General features: G+C 47.8%; 1 long non-coding RNA gene across 1 annotated transcript in view; it reads left to right on the forward strand.

Annotated features, from left to right (window-relative positions):
- The window catches only part of LOC139746464 (uncharacterized), a 51,956-nt gene that overhangs the window by 41,816 nt on the left and 140 nt on the right, over positions 1 to 10,000 (forward strand). The gene's annotated exons all lie outside the window — the stretch shown is intronic.

Genomic DNA, 10,000 nt, shown 5'->3' on the forward strand with positions numbered 1-10,000 from the left:
CACTCAAAATCTTTTTCACTCCATCTTTCCACCTCCAATTTGGTCTCCCTCTTCTCCTCGTTCCCTCCACCTCCGACACATATATCCTCTTGGTCAATCTTTCCTCACTCATTCTCTCCATGTGCCCAAACCATTTCAAAACACCCTCTTCTGCTCTCTCAACCACGCTCTTTTTATTTCCACACATCTCTCTTACCCTTACGTTACTTACTCGATCAAACCACCTCACACCACACATTGTCCTCAAACATCTCATTTCCAGCACATCCATCCTCCTGCGCACAACTCTATCCATAGCCCACGCCTCGCAACCATACAACATTGTTGGAACCACTACTCCTTCAAACATACCCATTTTTGCTCTCATAGTCAACGATCTGTCTTTCCGCACGTTTTTCAGTGCTCCCAGAACCTTCGCCCCCTTCCCCACCTTGTGGTACATAGATTGGTGTTCGAAGTGGGTTGTTTAAGTTGGTAATTTTTTTTTTATAAGTTTGGATAATTGTGATAGTATTATAATCAGGGGTATTGACCCCCCCCCACTCCTGATATCACAGGGGAGGGTAATGGTAACCCCCCCACCCCTGGAACACACGGGGGGGGGGTCAGGTGACGTCACGGAGTCACGCAGTCCTGGGTTGGTGTAGGTGGTGACGTCACCAGGACTCCCCCCTACGTCATCGTCGTATTTCCAGATGTCGTAAATGATTGGGAATTTATGAGAGAGAGAGAGAGAGAGAGAGAGAGAGAGAGAGAGAGAGAGAGAGAGAGAGAGAGAGAGAGAGAGAGAGAGAGAGTTAGGGAGAATACACCAGGTGGGGGGGGAGAAGGGGTGAATTATATTGGGGTGGGGTTCCACAGGACCCCCCCCCCTTCTCTCCCCCATTTTTAGTGGGGGGGAGGGGAGGGGGGGCAGTAGAGGAGGGGGTGGGGGGTTGTCGTCTGGTGCCCCAGACCCCCCCCCCTTCCCCCCCGGTCTCCCGTAGTGACACACACACACACATCATGGGGCGGGGAGAGGGGAGACAGCTGGTCTCCCCCGTGGTCAGGTCGTGTGGGCGGGGGGAGGTTACGCCGTGTTGTTGTAAACTCCCCACCACAACCCCGGGGGAGAAGAACCCCGCCCCCCCCACACCCTGGGGGTGGGGTGTGGGGGGCGGGGGGAGATGGTTTAATAAAACTGTTGTGGTTTATAACCCAGTGAAGGAAGGTGTTGATCACCAAGTGTTGTGGGGAAGGTTGTGATGGGTTGTGGAGCTGTTGTGAATGATCATGTGTGACGGAGGACACGCCTTCCTTCACGGGACGCCCCCTTCCTTCACGGGACGCCCCTTCCTTCATGGGTCGCCCCTTCCTTCACGGGACGCCCCCTTCCTTCACGGGACGCCCCTTCCTTCACGGGACGCCCCTTTCTTCACGGGACGCCCCTTCCTTCACGGGACGCCCCTTCTTTCACGAGATGCCCCTTCCTTCACGGGACGCCCCTTCCTTCACGGGACGCCCCTTCCTTCACGGGACGCCCCCTTCCTTCACGGGACGCCCCTTCCTTCACGGGTCGCCCCTTCCTTCACGAGATGCCCCTTCCTTCACGGGACGCCCCTTCCTTCACGGGACGCCCCTTCCTTCACGGGACGCCCCTTTCTTCACGGGACGCCCCTTTCTTCACGGGACGCCCCTTCCTTCACGGGACGCCCCTTTCTTCACGGGACGCCCCTTCCTTCACGGGACGCCCCTTCTTTCACGAGATACCCCTTCCTTCACGGGACGCCCCTTCCTTCACGGGACGCCCCTTCCTTCACGGGACGCCCCCTTCCTTCACGGGACGCCCCTTCCTTCACGGGTCGCCCCTTCCTTCACGAGATGCCCCTTCCTTCACGGGACGCCCCTTCCTTCACGGGACGCCCCTTCCTTCACGGGACGCCCCTTTCTTCACGGGACGCCCCTTCCTTCACGGGACGCCCCTTCCTTCACGGGACGCCCCTTCTTTCACGAGATGCCCCTTCCTTCACGGGACGCCCCTTCCTTCACGGGACGCCCCTTCCTTCACGGGACGCCCCTTCCTTCACGGGACGCCCCTTCCTTCACGGGATGCCCCTTCTTTCACGGGACGCCCCTTCCTTCACGGGACGCCCCTTCCTTCACGGGACGCCCCTTCCTTCACGCCCCGGTGCCACAGTCAGGGCGTGGGATCATCACCATGGTGTCTGGGGGGGCGGGGGGGTGGGGGGTCCTCCCTCTACACTGGATCTTAACCAACTTGTTGTTTGTGTTTGTGTGTTTATTTGTTTGTTGACCACGTGTGGGTGGTGGGCCGTGCCGCCGCGGCGGCTGCTGGCTCATAACAAACAAACAAACACATCGTGTCTGGATGGTGTGGGGGGGGGGGGAAGGGACCATACACCACGCCCACCCTCAGCCCACGCCCACCCTCAGCCCACGCCCACCCTCAGCCCACGCCCACTGTAATGTGATGGTCTTGGCTGGTGTACAGGTGGTGGGTGGGTTGTGCTACTCTAGCTCACTGCTGGTGAAGATAACACGATAACACGGTTCGATTCCCCGGGTCTGGGGCGGTCCTCTGCGTGTTCGCCTGTCTTTGTCCAGCTGGGTGTGTGTGTGTGTGTGTGTGTATCTAATACAGTTGTAGTGGTTGTAGCCACGCAGCGGTTGTAGTGGTTGTAGCCACGCAGCAGTTGTAGTGGTTGTAGCCACGCAGCGGTTGTAGTGGTTGTAGCCACGCAGCAGTTGTAGTGGTTGTAGCCACGCAGCGGTTGTAGTGGTTGTAGCCACGCAGTAGTTGTAGTGGTTGTAGTCTCGCTGCAGTTGTAGTCATGATGGCGTCGTTAATGGTAGTAAGAAAAACACACATGCGGGTTTTTACCCCAGTACGATGTAAGACGAGGAGCGCCGGGCCCAGCTGTGTCTCAGCTGGGGGGGGGGAGGGGGGGCCATCCTGGGGTTAGAAATGCTTCTGAGTCACAGAAAATGGGATGTGGAGGGTGCAGTGATCCCGCCAGGTGGACGTGGAGGGCTGCCTGGCCGCTGCAGAGTGGGGGGAGGGGTTGTCTCCCCCCCATATAGGTGGGGGGTGGTGTGGGAGAGGACGGTATAGCTGGTATATAGAAGGCTATATAGGAGGTGAGGGTGGGTGACCCCCCCCCCCCCCCGCCGTCTGCACATATATGGTGGAGAGGCGCCGCTGGCCTCCTGGGGGGGGGGGGGGGAGGACAGCATATATGGTAGGGGAAGATAAGTGTGTGTGTGTGTGTGTGTGTGTGTGTGTGTGGCCAGCTCAGAGATGTTTGTGCTGTGGTGCTGGTGTACGGGGGAGGATGGTGTTGTGTGGTGTACGGGGGATGGTGGTGTGGTGTTGTGTACGGGGGAGGGTGGTGTAGTGTGATGTACGGGGGAAGATAGTGTGGTGTGGTGTGATGTACGGGGGAGGGTGGTGTGATGTACGGGAGAAGATAGTGTGGTGTGGTGTTATGTACGGGGGATGGTGGTGTGGTGTGGTGTTGTGTACGGGGGGGGTGGTGTTGTGTACGGGGGAGGGTGGTGTTGTGTACGGGGGAGGGTGGTGTGGTGTTGTGTACGGGGGTGGGTGGTGTGGTGTACGGGGGTGGGTGCGGCTGGAGTGGTAGGCTGGGTGACTCAGGGTTGTTGATGCTAAGGGTTGTATATTACTCACGTGTGGGCAAGACCAGGTCACAACACTCACCATGTTCCACCGTGAAGGTCTGTAGGCCTAATGAGTTGTTAAGTGGGTGGTTGTTACCACGGGTTGTGATGACGTCACATGTTGTACTGGCACATTGTGATTATATTGAAAACATTGAGACAAGAGGATTTGATCACTGATTGTAGTGGCTAGTTATGTGGAGCGGGGATGTGGTAGGTGGGTGGAGCGAGGACGTGGTAGATGAGTGGAACGAGGACGTGGTAGGTGGGTGGAGCGAGGACGTGGTAGGTGGGTGGAGCGAGGACGTGGTAGGTGAGTGAAGCGAGGACGTGGTAGGTGAGTGGAACGAGGACGTGGTAGGTGAGTGGAACGAGGACGTGGTAGGTGGGTGGAGCGAGGACGTGGTAGGTGAGTGGAACGAGGACGTGGTAGGTGGGTGGAGCGAGGACGTGGTAGGTGAGTGAAGCGAGGACGTGGTAGGTGAGTGGAACGAGGACGTGGTAGGTGGGTGGAGCGAGGACGTGGTAGGTGGGTGGAGCGAGGACGTGGTAGGTGGGAGGAGCGAGGACGTGGTAGGTGAGTGAAGCGAGGACGTGGTAGGTGAGTGGAACGAGGACGTGGTAGGTGGGTGGAGCGAGGACGTGGTAGGTGAGTGGAACGAGGACGTGGTAGGTGGGAGGAGCGAGGACGTGGTAGATGGGTGGAGCGAGGACGTGGTAGGTGGGAGGAGCGAGGACGTGGTAGGTGGGTGGAGCGAGGACGTGGTAGGTGAGTGGAACGAGGACGTGGTAGGTGGGTGGAGCGAGGACGTGGTAGGTGAGTGGAACGAGGACGTGGTAGGTGGGAGGAGCGAGGACGTGGTAGGTGAGTGAAGCGAGGACGTGGTAGGTGAGTGGAACGAGGACGTGGTAGGTGGGTGGAGCGAGGACGTGGTAGGTGGGAGGAGCGAGGACGTGGTAGATGGGTGGAGCGAGGACGTGGTAGGTGGGAGGAGCGAGGACGTGGTAGGTGAGTGAAGCGAGGACGTGGTAGGTGGGTAGAAGGAGGACGTGGTAGGTGGGTGGAGGATGTGGTAGGTGGGTGGAGCGAGGACGTGGTAGGTGAGTGGAACGAGGACGTGGTAGGTGGGAGGAGCGAGGACGTGGTAGGTGAGTGAAGCGAGGACGTGGTAGGTGAGTGGAACGAGGACGTGGTAGGTGGGTGGAGCGAGGACGTGGTAGGTGGGTGGAGCGAGGACGTGGTAGGTGGGTGGAGCCCAGGTTGATCCACATAATCATGAAGCAAAATAATGATAAACAACACATCAGTGGGTGATCACAGGCGCCATTATATAGATAAGGGAGATCTATTTACTATCAATTTACCAATAGATAGATAAATAGATTTATCTTGATATAATTGTTGTCATTACGATAAATGTGAATCTTTGGTCATAATGTTGATAACTGAGTCATTATGACTCATTATCGTATGTCATATCATTAATGTAAGTCCTTCATTATCATTTATTGTTTATTTATCATAACTTGTAACGAAGGCAAGTCGTTAATGGGCAAGATTGTCTCATGTTTTTTGGCCTTGATTACTCAAATATTTATTGATTTATTCTATTTATTTATGTCTGTGTGCCTGGGTTTGTTAGTTTGTTAAGGTTACAAGCTGAGGAGGTAATTGGTTGTTAAGGTTACAAGCTGAGGAGGTAATTGGTTGTTAAGGTTACAAGCTGAGGAGGTAATTGGTTGTTAAGGTTACAAGCTGAGGAGATGATTGGTTGTTAAGGTTACAAGCTGAGATGATTGGTTGTTAAGGTTACAAGCTGAGGAGATGATTGGTTGTTAAGGTTACAAGCTGAGGAGGTAATTGGTTGTTAAGGTTACAAGCTGAGGAGGTAATTGGTTGTTAAGGTTACAAGCTGAGGAGGTAATTGGTTGTTAAGGTTACAAGCTGAGGAGTTAATTGGTTGTTAAGCGAGGTGGGGGAAAGCTGGTTGTGGGTGGTTGTGGGGGGGGGGAGGCAGACGGTTAATTGATTATTAATACATCTCTTCCTGGGGTGGGGGGTGGGGGGGAACAGTGGACATGTTAGTGTGGGTTGTTATAGATCGTCTACAACTGTTGTAGTTATGATAATAGGAAATACATCCTGGTGTTAGTTATAGTGCATGTAATGCAGTAGTAGCAGTAATAGCAGTAGTAGTAGTAGCAGTAGTAGTTGTAGTAGTAGTAGTAGTTGTAGTAGTAGTAGTAGTAGTTGTAGTAGTAGTTGTAGTAGTTGTAGTAGTAGTAGTAGTTGTAGTAGTAGTAGTAGTTGTAGTAATGGTTTATATTGTTAGTAGAAAGTTGTAGAAACATATGAAGATTATTACTTATATACTGGTCATGTAATTATATTTCTAATCATATAAATAAATTACCTTTAGTGGTAATTACTTATATATTGGTTATGTAATTACTTTTCCAATCACAGAAGCAAATTACCTTTAGTGATAATTACTTATATAGGTCGTGTAATCATATGTCTAATATAGACATATTACCTTTAATGGTAATTAGCCACATGGCTATCTTTAAATCAACTCCTAAAATAGGGGTAAGTGGCAACGACCTAAAATAGGGTTAAGTGGCAGCGACCTAAAATAGGGGTAAGTGGCAGAGACCCAAAATTCAGTAACCCACTTTAGTTAAATCCAAAGAAGATATTTTATTTGCCAACTATTTCACCGCCTTGAGAAAATGATGGAAATGAAAGATGAATTACTGTATTAATGTTCTAGCTAATTTGAAATGAAGTTTTGTGTTCACGAAACTTCATATGAACAGTTGAACGTCAAATTGAACGAGAGAAAATACAGTCCACACTCGGCCACCAATTTTCTAATTAATATATCTTAAATACAATATATATATATATATATATATATATATATATATATATATATATATATATATATATATATATATATATATATATATATGAAATACTTTGTCGCTGTCTCCCGCGTTAGCGAGATAGCGCAAGGAAACAGGCGAAAGAATGGCCCATCCCTCCCGTATACACATGTTACATACATACATGTCCACACACGCACATATACATATACCTATATATCACAACATACACATATATACAAATACACAGACATATGTACACATGTACATATTCATACTTGCTGCCTTCATCTATTCCCGTCGCTACCCCACCACATACGAAATAATTACCCCCCTCCCCTCCCTCCCTTTCCAGTTATTATAAACGTTGTAATGTAGAGATAATGTAATTAACTACCCCCCCCCTTGTGGTTTCTGATTATCTTGAAGCACAATCTAACCATCTTACAACATCATTTGATTGCTTACGTTGTCTTCCTGTAACAGATTGTTATATGATAGTGTTGAGTTGTAGTTGTACAAGTTGTATATGTTGTAGAATGTCTGCAAACTTGACCCATGGAAACTGCAGTGGTTTAGGCCAGTGAGGTGAAAAGTAATCACGTCCGACAGAACAGTGAAAAGTAATCATCCACAGAACTGAAAAGTAATTATCTCCGACTGAACAGTGAAAAGTAATCTTGGTGAAAACAGTGGAAAGTAATCCTCAGGTCCAGCTCAGTGAAACGTAGTGCTGCAGTGAACATTGTAGCCACTTCAGTGAAACCTGACTTTTTTTTTTTTTTCCTCCGACACTACAGTGAAAAATAACGTTTCCTCAGCTGTGCAGTGACGTAATGACATTCTCCAGGAAAATGTTTAAATGTAACTTTATGTAAAACATTCGGGAAATAATTTACGTGTTAAAAAAAAAAAAGTAATAATATACAAAGAAATTTGAACTTATAACACGTAATATAGATTTATAATATAATCGAGTGAAGTATCTGTCCGTGGAGACTCCAAGGTAATTCGGGAAACGCCAAGGTAATCCGGGAAAGGTAACTTAAACCATAGGATCGGGCGAAGCTACGTTAGCTGCAGCATCTGAAAAGTCGGGTGCGGGCGGCCATTGAGGTGTGTAGTGTACGATGCTTCATGGGTGTAGACGCCGTTTTGGTACACCCACGCTTTGACCTGACCTGACCTGACCTTGTATAGAGGGAAGGTCATCGCTCATCTCCGCCATGTTGGCCATCAAGAAGTACTTCACCACCAGGAAGCGAAGGAACTCCGCCGAATATGTAAGTGGCGGGAATGGTGAAGGATGAACGTGGACGCTGGTTCCTGTAGCCATAATTAATTTGTCTGTAACATTAAATAACCTGACCTTACGACGCAGTAAAGCTCGTTACGACCTTCCTACCAACAGCCGACATGTATTTTGAAACAACTGTTGTCAATTTGAGTCATCAGTAAGGTCGTGTCGACGTAATAAGTTGAGGAAGAGTGTATGTTGATGGTGGAGCGGCGGCCATCTTTGTTGTTGTTGATGCTGTCAACAGTGGCCAGGCCTGTCTGGCCGCATGACGTCACCAGAGGTGTTACTGTAAACACTACACCACTGGAGAGGTGTACTCTTAACTTTGTAACACCACTGGAGAGGGTTTACGGTTAACACTACACTGGAGAGGTGTACTCTTAACTTTGTAACACTGGAGTAGTGTTACTGTTAACACTACACCACTGGAGAGGTGTACTCTTAACTTTGTAACACCACTGGAGAGGGTTTACGGTTAACACTACACTGGAGAGGTGTACTCTTAACTTTGTAACACTGGAGTAGTGTTACTGTTAACACTACACCACTGGAGAGGTGTACTCTTAACTTTGTAACACTGGAGAGGTGTTACTGTTAACACTACACCACTGGAGAGGTGTACTCTTAACTTTGTAACACTGGAGAGGTGTTACTGTTAACACTACACCACTGGAGAGGTGTACTCTTAACTTTGTAACACTGGAGAGGTGTTACTGTTAACACTACACCACTGGAGAGGTGTACTCTTAACTTTGTAACACTGGAGAGGTGTTACTGTTAACACTACACCACTGGAGAGGTGTACTCTTAACTTTGTAACACCACTGGAGAGGGTTTACTGTTAGCACTACACCACTGGAGAGGTGTACTCCTCACAACACTGGAGAAGTGTCACATGTTAACCTCACACTTGTTTATCGATGGAACTTAACCTCACATAACATGAGAAGTTCCCTTTACAACACTTGTAGGTTTGGTTATGATAACCTCACATGAGAAGTTTCCTTTACAACACTTGTAGGTTTGGTTATGATAACCTCACATGAGAAGTTTCCTTTACAACACTTGTAGGTTTGGTTATGATAACCTCACATGAGAAGTTTCCTTTACAACACTTGTAGGTTTGGTTATGATAACCTCACATGAGAAGTTTCCTTTACGACACTTGTAGGTTTGGTTATGATAACCTCACATGAGAAGTTTCCTTTACAACACTTGTAGGTTTGGTTATGATAACCTCACATGAGAAGTTTCCTTTACAACACTTGTAGGTTTGGTTATGATAACCTCACATGAGAAGTTTCCTTTACAACACTTGTGGGTTTGGTTATGATAACCTCACATAACATGAGAAGTTCCCTTTACAACACTTGTAGGTTTGGTTGTGATAACCTCAGGTCACCGGAGACATGGGGTGTAACCTCACATAAATGAGCGGGTTGTGGTGCCGTAACCTCTCAATAATTGACAAACTATAAAATTAATAACTAATCCTCTAACATATGTCTAACCTCATTTATAAATTTATCTTACATTTCAATAACTAATTTAACCTCACATGTAAATAAGTCAGTTACTTTATATGATAATTACTATGTGTCATTATATGACGAGGAGTTGTAGGTTGTGAATGTAATAACTAATTTATTTTTATCTTTCCATATATCATAGTCACGACCAGATCCTATTAACTGATAAATTATGTCATAATGGTAAGTAAAGTTTAGAGAAAATCATTTATCATAACATCTGGTTACCCTAAGCTCTTGTATTCACAACCCCTTATATAATTTAATAATAAATTGAAGATACATTAGATACACTTACTTAGAATTAGATCATTAGAACCACAGTTGAAGTGTAAGATTAGATATTCCTAATTTTGAATATCAAAAATTTTTCAGTTTACATTTTTTATCCATGACGATACGTTTTCTGTGTTCTTGATACCCGATTTAAATCACTTATTTCTGTAAGACATAAAGATAAGATTACCTTTCATAATATTATTTAAAGATTAAAAAAAGGAAATTAATATAAGTTTATCTATTTCAATTAGTTTCCCCTGGTAAAGCGTCCGTTTTTTGAGACGTTCAGTACGTTTTCTACATTGTGGCCGTCCGTTTTCTATGG

This window comes from Panulirus ornatus, chromosome 65, assembly GCF_036320965.1.
Source record: "Panulirus ornatus isolate Po-2019 chromosome 65, ASM3632096v1, whole genome shotgun sequence".
In the NCBI taxonomy this organism is placed as follows: Eukaryota; Metazoa; Arthropoda; class Malacostraca; order Decapoda; family Palinuridae; genus Panulirus; species Panulirus ornatus.